The 16,011-nt window shown below is 46.7% G+C and overlaps 1 protein-coding gene across 19 annotated transcripts in view; it reads left to right on the forward strand.

Moving 5' to 3' along the window:
* LOC107375783 (kinase non-catalytic C-lobe domain-containing protein 1) overlaps positions 1-16,011 on the forward strand; it is a 116,896-nt gene that overhangs the window by 55,872 nt on the left and 45,013 nt on the right. The window lies entirely within an intron of this gene.

Genomic DNA, 16,011 nt, shown 5'->3' on the forward strand with positions numbered 1-16,011 from the left:
ACCAATCTGTGAAATGACAATGTTATGATTAATAAGTTTCAATGAGTAATATGACTTTAATCTAGCTGCACTAGACACCCTGACGACACGTAATGTAAACGCATGACGCATTGCTTTGACTCATCCGATCAGAACCTTCCTTTCTGAAGCATGGCATAGTCTCTGTGGTGTTTATAAATCTGCTAACTTTGATTCGACCATAAATCAAAACATCCAGATTAATAAAACCAGTCCCCAATCAATCAATCAGATTTATTTATAAAGCGTTTTTCAAACAAAGTGCTACTCAAAGTGCTTTACAAAATGACCCCAGATTCCCATAACAGGTTAAAAACATTAACAGACATATGCAAGCACACACATGCACACACGAACACACACACGTGCACACGTAAAAATTATATTTGGCTGAGTCCAGATGAGCCTAGTAAGGTAAGGCAAGGAAACACCACCAGAGGAGCCGTCTGCCCCGGCAGCATCCGGTTTTCCATACTAAATCAGGGCGCTCAGTGGAGGGGGAGCATAGACCCCCACCTGTAGAGCGCCCAAGAAGCTACAGTCGACCACCGCTCCCGGGGTAGAGGGTCCCTACAGAGGAAACACTGGATTAAAATGAGTAAAAATATAATAAAAGAGCTAATTTAAGGGACAAAATTTAGAAAATAAGTAATAAATAAAATGATATAGACAGTAAAATAATAATATTAAATAATGAAAACAATGCTAAAATATAATCATATAAAACATGCAAAGTAAGCAATAAAATATAATCATGTAAAACGAGATATAAAACTGTAGTAAATATTTAGATAAAAGCTAACCTAAAAAGATGGGTCTTGAGCCTGGACTTAAAAACATGAATGTCCTCTGTGGCCTTGAGGTCCTCTGGCAGCTCGTTTCAGAGGTGAGGGCCATAACACTGGAAGGACGCCTTGCCGTGAGTATGTGTCCTGACTTTAGAAATGACCAGGAGATGCCTGCCAGAGGAGCGCAGAGGCCGTGAGGATTCATATGGTAAAACAGTTCTGAGAGATAAGATGGCCCAAGACCATTAAGACACTTAAAAACCATTAGAAGAACCTTAAAATTGATCCCGAAACATACGGGGAGCCAATGCAATGATTCTAAAACTGGTGTCATGTGCTCCCGCCTCCTGGTCTTCATCAGGACACGTGCTGCCGAATTTTGTAGAAGTTGTAAACCTGAGATGCTCTTTTTGGGAAGACCAGAAAGCAGGGCATTGCAGTAGTCTATCCTACTGGTGATAAAAGCATGCATCAGCATCTCCGTATTGGCCCGAGAGAGAATGGGGCGGACTCTGGCGATATTCTTTAGATGATAAAACCTATTTTTGTGATATATTTAATGTGTGGGATAAAAGTCAGCTCAGAGTCAAAAATCACACCCAGGTTCTTCACTTGTTCAGATGGATTAAAAGACAGAGATTGTAATTTCGGTAAAAGCTTCTCTCTCTGGGCTTCAGGACCACTGACTAAAACTTCAGTTTTGTCCTGGTTGAGCTGGAGAAAATTCTCTGCCATCCATGATTCAATGTCTAAAATACAGTTAAAAAGTGCATCCATTGGCCGAGAGTCATCAGGAAACATGGAGATGTACAACTGTGTATCATCAGCATAACTATGAAAGTTGACCCCGTGTCTCCTGATGACACTGCCAAGAGGGAGCATATAAAGATTAAGATTAAACAGCACTGGGCCTAAAATTGAACCCTGGGGCACACCACATGTAATCCCATGGACCCTAGAGGAACAGGTATCTAAACTCACCATGAAAGTCCTGTTTGTGAGGTAGGATGTGAACATTCTATGTACAGCACCAGAGAGGCTGATCTGTTTTAAATGAGTTAAAAGAATAGTGTGGTCTACTGTATCGAAGGCAGCACTTAGATCCAGTAGAACCAACACTGTCAACTTCCGTTTATCATAATTTACTCTAAAATCGTTTAAAATCTTTAGAAGGGCCGTCTCGGTGCTTTGGTTCACCCTAAAACCAGACTGAAATTTCTCTAGGGCGTTATTAGTGTTAATAAAATCATTTAGATGATTTAAAAAAACTTTTCTAAAATTTTGCTTAAAAATGGTAAGTTAGATATTGGTCGGTAATTGTTTAATTCATTAAAATCTAAATTGCTCTTCTTCAACAGGGGCCTCACCACCGCCCTTTTAAAGGCAGCAGGAAAGGCCCCCGTCTGAAGGGAGCAATTCATCAGGGTTAAAATCTCATCACTAAAAGATCCATAGAATTGTTTAAAAAACGAAGTTGGGATTGGGTCCAGGACACATGTGGTGGGTCTCACTGAGGAGAAAACTTTATCAAGAGTCTCAGCTTCTACCAGGACAAACCTGTCCAGTGTTTCCTCTGGTATAGACACACATTCAGATTTATCTAAAACCTTATTACTTATGGAGGATAAAATATTCCGTCTGATGGTGTCTGCCTTCCCTCTGAAGTGGGCTGCAAACTCCTCACAGAGTGCATTTGAGGGTGTTTTCTGAAGTGAATTGGATGTACGGTTTAAAATGTTGTTTATGGTGGAAAAAAGTATTCTGGGATTGTGTTTATTGTCTAGAATGAGTTTGGAAAGGTATGCATTTCTTGAATTTCTCACTGCGTTATTATATGATTTAAGTAGCTCTGTATATATTTGATGATTTATAGTTGTTTTGTTCTTTCTCCATCTCCGCTCTGCAACCCTGCAATTTCTCTTTAGTTTCTTTAGCTTTTCATTTCTCCACGGTGAAGCACGTTTTGAATATAGACTTTTGATTTTAATTGGAGCGAGCAGGTTGAGAGCGGATTTCAGTCTACTGTTAAAATCATTGACAATAAAATCACAAGAGGCAGTTACCGGAGTGGGAGGGATCTTTCTAAAAACTTCAAGAAAACCTGCAGCCACTTCAGGGGTGAGATGACGCTTCCTTACAGTTCTCACAGAGGGTTCCAGCTGGATAAAACTGGTGATGCTAATAAATACACAGTAATGATCAGATACAGCCAAATCAATAACAGAGGACACACTGGTGGACAGGCCATGCGCGATGACCAAGTTCAGGGTGTGTCCTCTGTTGTGAGTTGGCTTTGTGACATGTTGACTAAAATCCATATAACTCAGAATATTCAAAAATGGATGATGGAGTCCCCAATGATGAGAGTGGTTGGTGGTGGTGGTGGTAGTGTGGGTGTGCTAGTTGGTTGAAGCTGGGCAGAGGACCCTTCCAGGACCTGCTGAGTGAAGGGTTTAGCTCCCCCAGGACTGCAGCGACGAGAAGTCAGCGCTCCTTGGTGGGTCCCAGCTTCAGTTTGGGGGGTTGTGCCTTCCAGGACCTGCTGAGTGATGGGCTGAGCTCCACCAGGACTGCAGCGACGAGAGGTCAGCGCTCCTTGGTGGGTCCCAGCTTTAGTCTGGGGGATAATGCGATGTGGAGGGCGACTACCGTTCAGCTGGTCCCGCAGCGGCTGGGAGGGTTCTGCAAAGTTACGGCCAGGGGCTGGCAGAGGAGGAAAATCCAAATCCAAGGTGCCAAAACGGTTGGACAAGGACAGGCTAGGTGGAGGAGATTGGCGGCCGCGTACCCCAACCTTGGCCGGACCCAACCTTGACCCATGCACCCTGGAGCAAGGGAGTGGAGCTGAGGGGGGCTTTCGGCTTTGCCCCCAGATGGAACCAGTGCTCCTCCTCTGCCGCGAATGCTGTGCAGGCCCCCAGCACTCCGAGCTTGCTTGGAGAACTGGAGATGGAATTTGCCCCAGCAGTTACGCTGGGCTGGCATGAGACGGCATCCGCCAACTGAGCCCCATCAGTGGTGGCGAAGGTCTGAGAGAAAATGGTGTCGACGTCGCACTCATGGTCCTGGATTGGGTGGAGCGTGGAGATCCTCTTCTCCAGTTCTACAACTTTCTGGCTCAGCCTCACACAGCCGACACACCCAGGGCTACAGGTGAGAGGCATGAAGCAGGTGGAAGTGGACAGCAGGTAAAAACACACAGCAGTCGAGCTCCAAAAAGTTATTTAAAAAGTAAAAAATAAAATAAAAAGCTCACAGTGGTTAAAAAAAATAAACGGTTAAAACCAAAAAGGATTAAAACCAGTTAAAACCGCCAGTCTTGACAGCTCGCACAACAGCAGCACAATGCATCCCCACGCTATCTTAGTTCAGTTCTCTGAGTTCTCTACAGTTCACTGCAGTTCACCGTATTCTAAGAGAAGTATCAGACCGGCCACCCGGACTTCTTTTTTAAGCAAAGAACCAACAAGCTGGATAAAATCTGTTGCACTTTATCAACCAAGCAACGGTTCCTTTCAGAATAAAAGCTGAACTCACTGACCCTCTGGGTCCATCTGACGCTGTCAACCAACTGTCGCTTTTTACCTAGAGACAATCCAAAGACTAGTCTGTCGTACTGCTGACACTGTTTCATCGGCTCCGGTATTGAAGAGGAGTTAGAGCTCCTACACTAGCATTCTGGATCTGTACGGAGGGTTGCACCTGCTGCAGCTGGGGTGACACATCCTCAGTTACCCCTGGCTTCTCAGCCAGGCCAGTTTCCTCCACCTCCTGCTGTCGCAACACCTGTGCCCATATCTGACATCTACAGGATGTCTCGGAGCGTCAAGAAATTCAACCCTCAACCAGGTAACTCATACCCGGTTGACACATATCTGAGTGACCTCCGACATCACTTTCAGCGATGTCCGGGAATGACCTTGGAGGACAAGATATTTGTGATAAGGTTGACCTCCGATGCCTTGGGTTCGCTTATTGATTGCAAACGTAATTTGATCGCAAATGATTACAACAAGCTGGAAGCTGCGATTCAGAAAGAGTACACTTATGATGCTAAGGAGGCTGGTATACAGTTAGCTTTGTCAGTCAAACGGAATAATAATAATAATAAGAAGAAAATATTTCTATAGCGCCTCTCAAGATAAAATTCACGAGGCACTTCACAAAAACAAAAAAACGTTTAAATATAAAAAAGCAGTTCGAAATTGTTTAAAATATATTAAAAATGAGCAAAAATAGGCAATTGGGATTTAAAAGAAAAAAATTTAAGAAAGAGAGAGTGAATAGGAAAGAGGGAAATCAGTGGATCCTGAGGAAGTTGGAATAGGTGGGGAGAGCAAAATAAAGAGAGAGGGGATGAAGAAGGTCATACAAAAGCCAGCTTGAACAAGTGAGTCTTCAGCTGCTTTTTGAAGGAGACCACTGAGTCCACTGATCTCAGGCTCAGGGGGAGAGAGTTCCAGAGCCTGGGGGCCACAGCAGCAAATGATCTGTCACCTATGATCTTTAGCCTGGTGCGCTGCACATCCAGTAGGCTTTGATCACTGGACCTCAGGGACCTGCTGGAGGTATAGGGACTAAGAAGGTCACCAATGTAAGATGGTGCTTGTCCATGTAAGGCCCTATAGACCAGAACCAGGATCTTGAAATGAACCCTGAAGTTGACTGGCAGCCAGTGAAGCTGGAGGAGAAGTGGGGTGATGTGGGTGTATTTGGAGGACTTGGTCAGACGCCGAGCACAGGCATTCTGAACCACCTGTAGACGGTTCAGGGATGTTCTGCTCAAACACGAGAAAAGAGAGTTACAGTAGTCTAAGCGGGAGGAGATGAAGGTGTGGATAACTGTCTCAAGTTCAGAGCGAGATAGAATGGGACTCAGCTTAGCAATGTTCCTGAGATGGAAGGAAGAGGGAACAAGAGAACTGACATGAGAATCCAGGGTGAGAGCGGGGTCAAACGTCATGCCAAGATTCCTGACAGAAGGTTTGGTGTGGGAAGCAAGCTGACCAAGAGAGTCTCTGACTTTGGGAACCAGCTTGTCTGGGGCACAGATGAGAATCTCAGTCTTATCTTCATTCAGCTGCAGAAAGCTCCCAGCCATCCAGGTTTTGACACAGTCTAAGCAGGTGTGTAACAGCTGCAGCTTAGACATCTCATGGGACTTAAAGGAGATGTACAGTTGGATGCCATCTGCATAAAGATGGTAGGAGATTCCTTTGAAGGAGCTCAGGATGTGCTGAAGAGGAAGCAGATAGAGGAGGAAGAACAGAGGCCCCAGCACAGAACCTTGTGGGACACCATGGGTAAGAGAGGTGGTGGAGGACCTAAACTTGGAGACGGCCACAGAAAAGGAGCGCTGAGAGAGATAAGAGGAGAACCACTCCAGAGCAGATCCTGATAGGCCTACCCAGTCTCTCAGTCTCTCCAGTAGCAGGTGATGGTCAACAGTGTCAAAGGCTGCAGTCAGGTCCAACAGGACCAGAACAGAACAGTCCCCTGCATCACTGTGAGCCAGAAGGTCATTAGATACCCTAAGAAGAGCTGTTTCAGTAGAATGAGCTCTACGAAAACCTGACTGGAAGCAGTCATAGATGTTATGTTCATCAAGAGCAGCTGTGAGTTGTTTAGCCACAACCTTTTCCAAGATCTTGGAGATGAACAGAAGTTTAGAGATGGGTCTGAAGCTGCTATGGAAAGAGGGGTCAAGACTCTGTTTTTTAAGAAGCGGGTGGATTACAGCATTCTTAAAGTAAGCAGGGACCTGACCAGAAACCAGAGAAGTGTTAATTATAGAGAGCACGCTGGGACCGATGAACTGAAAAGCACTTTTAAACATAGATGAGGGTAAGATGTCGAGGAGGCATGCAGAGGTCTTCATAGAGTTAACTAGTTTGGTTAACTCAGGCTAAGAAACAGGAGCAAAGCTATCTAGGATGATGGGCCTGGTTGGAGTTGGGAGAGGCAGAGATAAGGCTGAAGGAGAGATGCTAGATCTGACCTTATTGACTTTGTCCACAAAGAAAGACAGAAAGTTCTCACAGTCTGCAACAGAGTGGATGGAGGCCGTAGGAGTGGCAGGAGAGACGATACTGCTGATGGTGTTAAACAGCACCTTGGGGTTCCCTTTGCTCTGGGACACCAGGTTGGAGAAATAGGAAACCCTGGCGTCTCTGACTGCAGAGTTAAAGGATGTCAGAATATCCTTTAGGTGCAGCAGATGGACGTGGAGATGGGTTTTCTTCCACAAGCGCTCAATTTTTCTGCATTGGCGCTTCAGGCTGCGAAGGCTGTCAGTAAACCAGGGAGTAGGGTTCACTGCAGGAACTGATCTGGTTCTGACAGGACAGATGTTGTCCAGAATGGAGAGGCAGTGCTCGTTAAACTGAGTAGTTAAGGAATCTGGGTCATTATCAGAAGAACAGGGTGAATCAAAAGAAGCAGAAAAATTGCGAGCTGTGCTTTCACTAAGAAAACAAGAACTAACCATACGGCGAGCAGGAGGTGGGGATGCAGAAACTGACAAGTTAAAGAAAATGCAATGGTGATCTGAAATATAAACATCCTCAGGACAAACACTGGCAGCATTTTGACTCAGGGTAAAAACAAGGTCTAGAGTGTTCCCCCTGGTGTGTGTGGGGCCAGAAACATGCTGGGTAAAGCCAAAGGTGTCCATAAGGCTGGAGAAATTCATGGCAAAGTGATCAGAGGGATCATCAACGTGGATGTTAAAATCACCAACAATCACCAGTCTGGGCAGCTTCACAGTGGAGGATAGAAAGTCACTAAACTCCTGAAGGAAAGAACTGTTTGGACCAGGTGGATGATAAACCACAGCACAGTAGAACGGGTCCTTACACCCGACTTTAATCAGCTGCAGTTCAAAGGAAGCAAAGTGACCAGAGGTTGTAGAGCTACATGGAAGATGGTCTCTGAAAACAACAGCTAGGCCTCCACCATGACCAGAACCAGAATAATCAGATGTTTGCTGCCAAACTTCAGTCAGAAACAGAAAATCCAGGTTTTTAGAGAGAATTAGATCATTGAGCAGGAAGGACGTAATTTTAACAGAGCGGGTGTTTAATAGAGCCATGCTGAGTGAGGTGGAGGAATCAGAAACTACAGAAACAGCTGGAGTTAGTGGACGTAAATTAGCAGGGTTAGATCCACGGTATTTATAAAAACCACTTATGGAGGGAACAGGAGGAGAAACCACTGAGGAATGAGAATAAACCGACCTTAAAAAACTTGGACGGATGAACCGCGTCCCAACGTGGCCTGGCGGGAATGCGGAAGTGGCGCTCAGGTCACCAAACAAAGGACAAGAAGCTAGAAGATTGCGCCGATGTTTACCAGATAAACCACGCTTTAAGAGAAGTCTTATTCTCACCTGGATTACTGCTCGTTTACCTCTTTTCCTCCGACTTTTTCCCGGGACCGGACAAACATAGCCGGAGGCGGGCAGCTCGTGACTGTCGATTGGTTCCGAGCCGGTGCGCCACTCAGGTAAACAAACGGGATGGTACGTCCTCGGTGCATCTTGGGCGATCGTGAATTAACGGAAGGACAGAAGAGTCTGGCGATCATAGGAGATGGTAGCAGGGACACTACTGAAGAGGATTGCAGACAGGAGCAAGGTGTAAAAGAGGAGGTTAGTGGAGAAAAGTTTGAAAAAGTGGCCGGTGACTGCGGCTAAGCCAAGCACAATCTTGTTGCCGACCGGAAGCTGTTGAATAGCTGAAATTTTAGGGTCGTACTGAAGACCTACAAGCCTTCTATCTACAACTCTTTGACGCGCACTTTGGTACGGAATGTAAGGATGGGATGGAAGAGGAAAAAGGTTTCAAGGAAATCTTCCTTGAGAATCTACATGTCCAGTATAGCCCATACATGGGTACGGTAGACCATAAAACAACACCCATGGATGAGCTCAGAAGAATGGTGAGTTGTGCCTTTACACGGTTTGGCAAATCCAGTAAGAGTTTTCACGCTCCATCAGTTCTGGCGGTGGGGGCAAAACCCTCCTCGCTACGACTCGAGGGGACTGCATCAGGGACTCATAAAAACAAAAACCGAAACAATGGGTCTAAACAACAGGCCCAGAAATCCAATAACAACTCCAAGCCAAAAGGCTTTCCAAATAACAAGCCTCAAAATCCACCGGCTCATGGAGGGGACCCTAAGTCACCACGACTTGGCAGAGATAAACATCGTGTTTCTTTTAAAGAAAAAGGGGGTTCATTAGGCTCCTTCAGGAGACAGTCACCTCGCCCAGGCGAGAGACGCACTCCTTATGGCCAAAATTTACCGCATAGTGCTCGCAAGGACTACAGTCCTGCCCGAAGGCCGAGAACTGTTTCTGAGAGCCGGTCTCCTGGAAAAATTCACACCCTGGGAGCCGCACTTCTTGACCTGTTGAAAGATTCGACAGAACGTGAGTCGGTTCTGTGCATCTCAGCGGTAGAACCTCCTCAACCTGCCTGTGGATCAGTTGTGGAAACAGGTCCTGCAGAGGCGGAGCCTGCCACAACGGTGCATACACCGACACCTGAGACTTCGGCGAGGTCTCGGGTGGTCGCTCTAGCACCCACGGAACCTGCCACCGGACCTGGCCAACCAAGCTCACCGATAAGACTTCCATGAAGGGTTCACTGCAGGATCATCCGTAATGGTCCTATTGATAAACCTCACATTCCGGTGACCCTGGAGGGGGCGCTGGACTGTGAGGGTGTTGTGGACTCCGGTTCAGATTTCACCATCATGTCCAGCTCTCTCTGGGAGCAGGTCCGCATGGCTGCAGCTGCACAGGGTCACGTCTTAGGACTCACGCCCTGCGCTGTGGACATCCATCCGTACTCTTCAGGCCAAATGCCCTTGTCAAACGTGGTGTCCATCAACTTCACAGTGGGAGACATGTTCGTGAGCCATCCAGTGTTTGTAACTAATGTTGAAACGTTTCCGTTCGTGTTGGGAAGGGACCTGCTCCAACACTTAAAGGCTGTCATTTCACTCGGTGATTGGACATTCTAAACTCGGTGTGCTCAACCGATGCCATTAGCGTCCCTTGAGCACCTCATTACCTTGTCAGGCGGTGTTAACCACAATGGTGCTGCCAGCCTTGTCAGTCAATCCAGTACCAGTAAGGTCAGTGACATCCAGAGAGTCTGCGTCGTCTCTGCATCAGGACCACTCCACCCTGTGGTGGGTAAACCACTCACCCGGGGGGGAGTTGGCGGTTGCAGTGACACACCACCTGAGACTCCGCACGGTAAGGAAAGGAGAGGTTCTTACATTTTAGTTAATGAGCCGTAAGGCGTGGGATTCCATAGTAAATATGAAATCCACCTTACGGATCGAGGGTTATTTAAACCAGAAGATGGGATCTTTTTATTGCAGACATTAGGTAACCGTTATGTATTCACTCAGAGACACAGAATAGAGAGAGTCAAGTTTAAAAGTTAAGAATTTAATTACTAACAATTAAACTAGACTTACTTTAAACTAAATGTATAGTGTAACTAAAAGTGGATGAGACGGTGAATGGATGATGTGTGATGTAATCAGAACCAGCAAATCCAAAGAAGCGATTAGTTCTGATGGGAACTGAAGATGTTGTTTGAAATAAGCTTGGGTTAGTTTCAGAAACGCTTGAGACACCATCAAGTCGGGTCTACCTGCCTTGTGGAAGTCCTCTGTAGATCAGGAATGCCGAGGCCCAGTGGACCCTCTCTGGAAACCGGGCCGGTAGAAGAAGCCACAGTTCCGACTAGACCCATCTTCAGTTACCTCCGGCACACAACACTTTTATTGGCGTCTGTTCAGACCCAGCCTGGGTCAATGGAGCTCTTATTCTGAAAGGAGCTGTTGTTGCTGCTGGTTGTTATAGTGACTGGATTTTTCAGCTTGTCGTGGGTTCTTTCGGTTGAAGAGTTAAAGGTCGGATTAGCCGCTCTTGACGCTTGCTCTGGAACGCTTTGAACTGGCGTTAGAGCTGACGTGGCATAGTTTTATACCTCGGATGTTATGGTTTAATGTTGAATGAAAATTACCAAACATATTCAGAAGCACACCTCCGTCAGATCTGTAAGATTCTGATTGGATCAGTGAAAGGAATGTGTTTATGTCTTTTTAACACTACGTGAAATGAGTCCTGTGGGGATCCTTAAAGTCACAGTACTTATTATTTCTATAGGATCATAATAAAGTAATTAATATTTTGATTTCACAGGTTGGTCACATCTTAATATATTGACTAACACCTTGATGGATTAGCTTCATTAAAATAGAGTTATTTGATTAATTAAAAGAAAAGAGTTCATTCTTCGTTCTTCTGTCTTCATTGCTGGAACATAAACAGTTTAGAAGCGAATGCATGACCTTGAGGCTGTTTCATGCACTCTGGCACTCTGTCAATAGGGAACAGTTGTTAAAGGATAGAAATGGCTCCTTCATCACGTTACATACCCCCCTTTTCAAGGGCACGGTGGTCTGTCCAGACACCACCTGGTCATTGAACAAACCATAGTTATGAAGGACCCCGACAACAGAGCAGGGTGCAATCCCACAAGAACAGACCAACAGTGGTGAGGTACGAACCCCACCCCGAAGAACAGTCTATGGATTCAACAGTCTTGTATAATCCCTTTGGAAGCACACAAGTCAGCAAATTAGTAAGGTATCTACGTGGGGTAATAAGTTGAAGCAGGAGCAAAGCTTTTACTTATTCACGGGTAGGGAATAATTCCAACAGTATATTGATCTTTGTAATTGCACTTATCGTGATTCAGTGCAGGAAAGAGCAGCAGGCAGGGCAGGTCCCAGTGAGCGACGTATCCCAGCAGCCATGCCGGAACAAATGGTCGTCCAGGTCCTACGAGCCAGACCATCCATCAGAAGGAGCGGAATCTGACAACGAGTCACGGGTCCACCCCCAGGGAGGCGAGGATCATCAGCGAAACTCAGGAGAGGAGAGACAGCACAGCACAGGGCACCTCAATGTAGACACAACATAATGGCATCTCATGCAAATCAACAAACAAAAAGAAACCTAACACTGTGAGTACCTCTGTACTATGTGTAGGAATTACGTGAATTAACCTTTAAGTGAAGAAATGGATGCCCTACCACTACATGCACTGCAAAAAGGTGGTGCTGAAAGCATGAAATTAATCAAACTCTATCTGGCATCAGTGAAATCACTGCACTAAATACACACTTTATAAGGATGAAGGGCAAAATTGGTTGTAGCCCTTTTAGGTAAATTAACTAAGTTAATAAAGTTCTTAAACTTTATCACCCTAGCAAAAGTACTATAAAAAGATAGTTATGTAAGTGTCAAAAACACTAAAAATGTAAATCAGTGAAGTTGGTAATCCCTAACTGTGAATGTACCCATAAAGAATTATGATTAGTGAAGATAATAAAAAAAAAATTGGATACCAGTACTATGTGGACTAAACCCATCTACTGTTAACTACCTGATTACCTGACTTCAGGAACCCACAGCATGTTCATCTCCAATCACCCAAGTCTGCACGTCATGTATAAACAGGAAAGACAACCATGCACACACACAAACATACAAACTTGCGTAGCTCAAGATAGAGAGCTATGGAACCGATGAGGCATGAAATCACCCCCCTTTCGAAGTCGGTAAGTTGTTTGTGGTAGAATTGACCAAATTAGTGGAACCCTTGTGCAGTTTGATTTGGTTTCTGTGGACCCATTTGTAGACCGGCTCCTTGTTTGTTTGGGTAATCTTGATCTGATAAACGACTGGAGAGAGCTTATCTGTTATCAGGTATGGGCCTGACCATTTAGGCAAAAGTTTCTTAGCCAGCTTCCCAGAGGTGTTCTTGTTGTTACCAGTTTTAGGAGCGAAAATGTAGAACCAGGCCTCATCTCCTACGTTGAGTTCAGAATGTGAGGCCATCTTATCGTAATAAGCCTTCCTGCCTTCAGCCGATTTCTCCAGATTTGTCTGTGCAAATGAGAACGCTGCAGGCAGATGGTTTTTTAGGTCCTGCAAATATTGTTCGCTCGTGTATGCCGGGTCTGCCTCGGGCTGAATAGGTTGGTACAGCAGGTGAAGTGGTAGGGTCATTTGTCTACCCGTCATCAATGCAAATGGGGAGACACCAGTAGACTCGTGAGGGGTAGCCCGTATGGCCATGAGGACCAACGGAAGCTTCATATCCCAGTCGCGGTGGTTAGAGGACACGTACTTGTCTTTTTTTTTTTCTTTTTTTATAACTGTGTCCTGTCTGGCTGTGAAGCAAACAGAATTGATGTCTGATTGCTGGTAACAAGCCTTACAGATTTACTCTCAGGTGGAGCATCAAAGTGTCTACTTTTAATGTCACGCCTGATACTTAAAACTTTATTGTTATTGTTTTTGAATGCTTTGTAATTCCAACCAGACATGGAGACAGAGGTGAAAGAGAAAGGAAAAGACAAAAGGTGGGAAGAGAGGGGGGAAGGGGGTGGGGGTTCCACAAAAATAAACAATAATGAACAAGAGTCTGCTTCTAGATCTGCAGAAATAGAAAGAGCAGAAAAAAAGGGACACACAACAATACATCAGGAGCAAACTATCACTGCATCAACCTGATGATGAAATATAAAATACACATTGTTTAACTGAACAATCACACGATAATAAATCATAGTGCATTTAGTGGCAACGACAGCCTTAAGACAAGTGTTGAACGTGCCCAAACCCATACTTTTGAGAGCACCATGTGAGCACCTGTGTGTGTACACGCGCTTTTTTATGTAAGGTTTCTCTATAGGAGCGTCCGATAGAGAGTGTGAGGGACCACAGATCTGCCCCCCAAAGATGTGTAGGAGATGGGGGGAGCTCCAAGTCCCAGAGATCCAGGTGCTGCCCCAGAACACAGGAACCCCAAGGAGACTGCGACCAGAAAGGCCCCCGCCCCCCTCGAGAGGCACAGAAGGTCGCCCCGGGGGGCCACAACCAGCAGCCGGCAGAGTCCCGGGAGATATCAGCTGCAAGCCCACAGGCCCGCCCGCAGCCTCCCACCCCCTAGCCGGCCGAGCGCGGGACCCAGCGATCCGGGACCCAGGGGCGACCACCCCCGCCGGGGACCCAGCAGAGCCCAGGGACCCAGACCCCATCAGGCAGCCACCGGGATTGATCAAGCAGATGCCAAATATCTTAAACCCTGTACACGTACTTCTTCAACATGCCGACAACCGTTTGGTTCATCCTTTCAACCTGGCCAGAAGACTGTGGGCGATGGCTAATGTGGAACTTAGCCTTCACACCCAACAGTTTCCACAGATATTCCATCACTTCAGAGGTGAAGTGAGTACCCCTGAGTCATCCCGAGTGGGCAGACCGAACTGGGCAAAGACGTGATTCATCAAGAGAATAGCTGTCGTTTTCGCCGTGTCATTATGTGCTGGTAGACATTCAACCCACTTGGTGAATGTACAGGTCACGGTCAAGATGTATTTATTACCCCTGCTGGACCTGGTCAGAGGCCCCACCCAATCGAATTGCAAGTCCGACCATGGAGTGGACGGTCCCTTTTTCTGTAGGGGTGCTCTCTGTGCAGGGTTGGATGGCTGAAACTGACAACAAATCAAACAACGTTGGACGTGGTCTGAGACGTCGCGACGCATCCCCGGCCAATAAGCAACCTGGCTCAGGGCACCGAACGTGGCCTTGACACCTTTGTGTCCGGCGGAGGGAGAACCATGAGCTTGAGTGATCATGTCCGACCTTAGTGGCTGTGGCGCGATGAGCACAGGCGGCAAAGGAGGCTTGGCAGCGTTTATCAGCAACCCTTCAACCATTCCCAGCGTGACCCAAACACGAATGAGAGCACGGAGCTCAGGAATGGAGTCAAGCTCGGCGGAAGAAGGCAGACGAGTTGTAGGATCCAAAAGGTACAGGATCATCCTGCTTATAGCAGGGTCCTGGGAATGAAGACTGACAGGATTGTTACCAGAAAAGACAGGTTGAATGGACACCACACCTTCGGATGGTTTGGAGGTGGACGCTTTAGCGGCCTGAGCTCGAGTCACGACACACACACGGGGTGGGTCAGACCGAGAAGACACCTCCTCAAGAAGCCACAAGGGGTTGAAGGCCAATGGAGTACCATCGGCCGTGCCCTGTTTGGCAAGAGTGTCTGCAAGGTCGTTCAGATCCTTATCAGTTCCGGGTGCACGAGAATGTCCTTTGACTTTATGCCAATAAACGTGCATGTCATGTGCCGTCACTAGAGCGTCACACGCCATGAGGAGGTCCTGATGTTTAATGGGCTTCCGGTTAGAGGTTTGGAACCCGTTACTCTTCCAAGAAGGTAGATGACAAATGAAACTGAGACGTGCGTAGTCCGAGTCAGTGCAAATCACCAGCTCACGGATGCCACGGTCCCTAGCATGTTGTAGTACAATCAAGATCACAGCCACTTTTGAAAACTGTGAGGTCTTAGAACCCAACCAGTAACATCCGGAGTCCTTCTGGTCAGCGTTCAAACAGACGACACCTACGCCTGAACTAGGCGTAGGACCGTGTCGAAAAGAACTGCCATCGACGTACACGGTCGGCAAGTCCACACAGAGAGACTGATCGAAGTAGTGGTGGTTGGGGTTTTGAAGAGTCTGAGGAGGGCTGGCTGGCGGGACTGATGCGATAGCGTCGTCCGAGCAGTGTTGGCATGCAGCCAAACCCATACCAAGAGGGCTACGTCAGTTCTGGGCGTAGAGTACGTCGATGTCGAAGCTTTGAAGAGCCAGCAGCCATGATGCGATTCGCGCATTGGTCACCACACCATCTCTGATGCGCTGACTGTTAAGGAAGGTCGCTGGCTGGTGCTGAGTCTCAATGATGATTTTCTGTCCACCAATGTAGCTAGAAAAGTGTTTCACCGCCCACATGGTGGAAAGCAAAGCTTTTTCACAGCCAGAGTACTTCAACTCAGGACCGGACATGAGCTTACTAGCATAGGTTACGACACGCCTGTCGCAGTCATATACTTGGTAGAGACCCGCACTCAAACAGTGAGCTGAGAAACCTACCTCAAGGTGGAACTCCTTGTCGCAATCGGGGAGTGCCAAGCACAGAGCCGAGCATGACACAGCCTTCAGGTCATCCATGGCCTGTTGCTGCTGCTCAGTCCACTCAAAAGGCACATCCTTCTTCAGTAGATTAGTCAGAGGTCTCGCCATCTCAGCG

This window comes from Nothobranchius furzeri, chromosome 12 (genome assembly GCF_043380555.1).
Source record: "Nothobranchius furzeri strain GRZ-AD chromosome 12, NfurGRZ-RIMD1, whole genome shotgun sequence".
In the NCBI taxonomy this organism is placed as follows: Eukaryota; Metazoa; Chordata; class Actinopteri; order Cyprinodontiformes; family Nothobranchiidae; genus Nothobranchius; species Nothobranchius furzeri.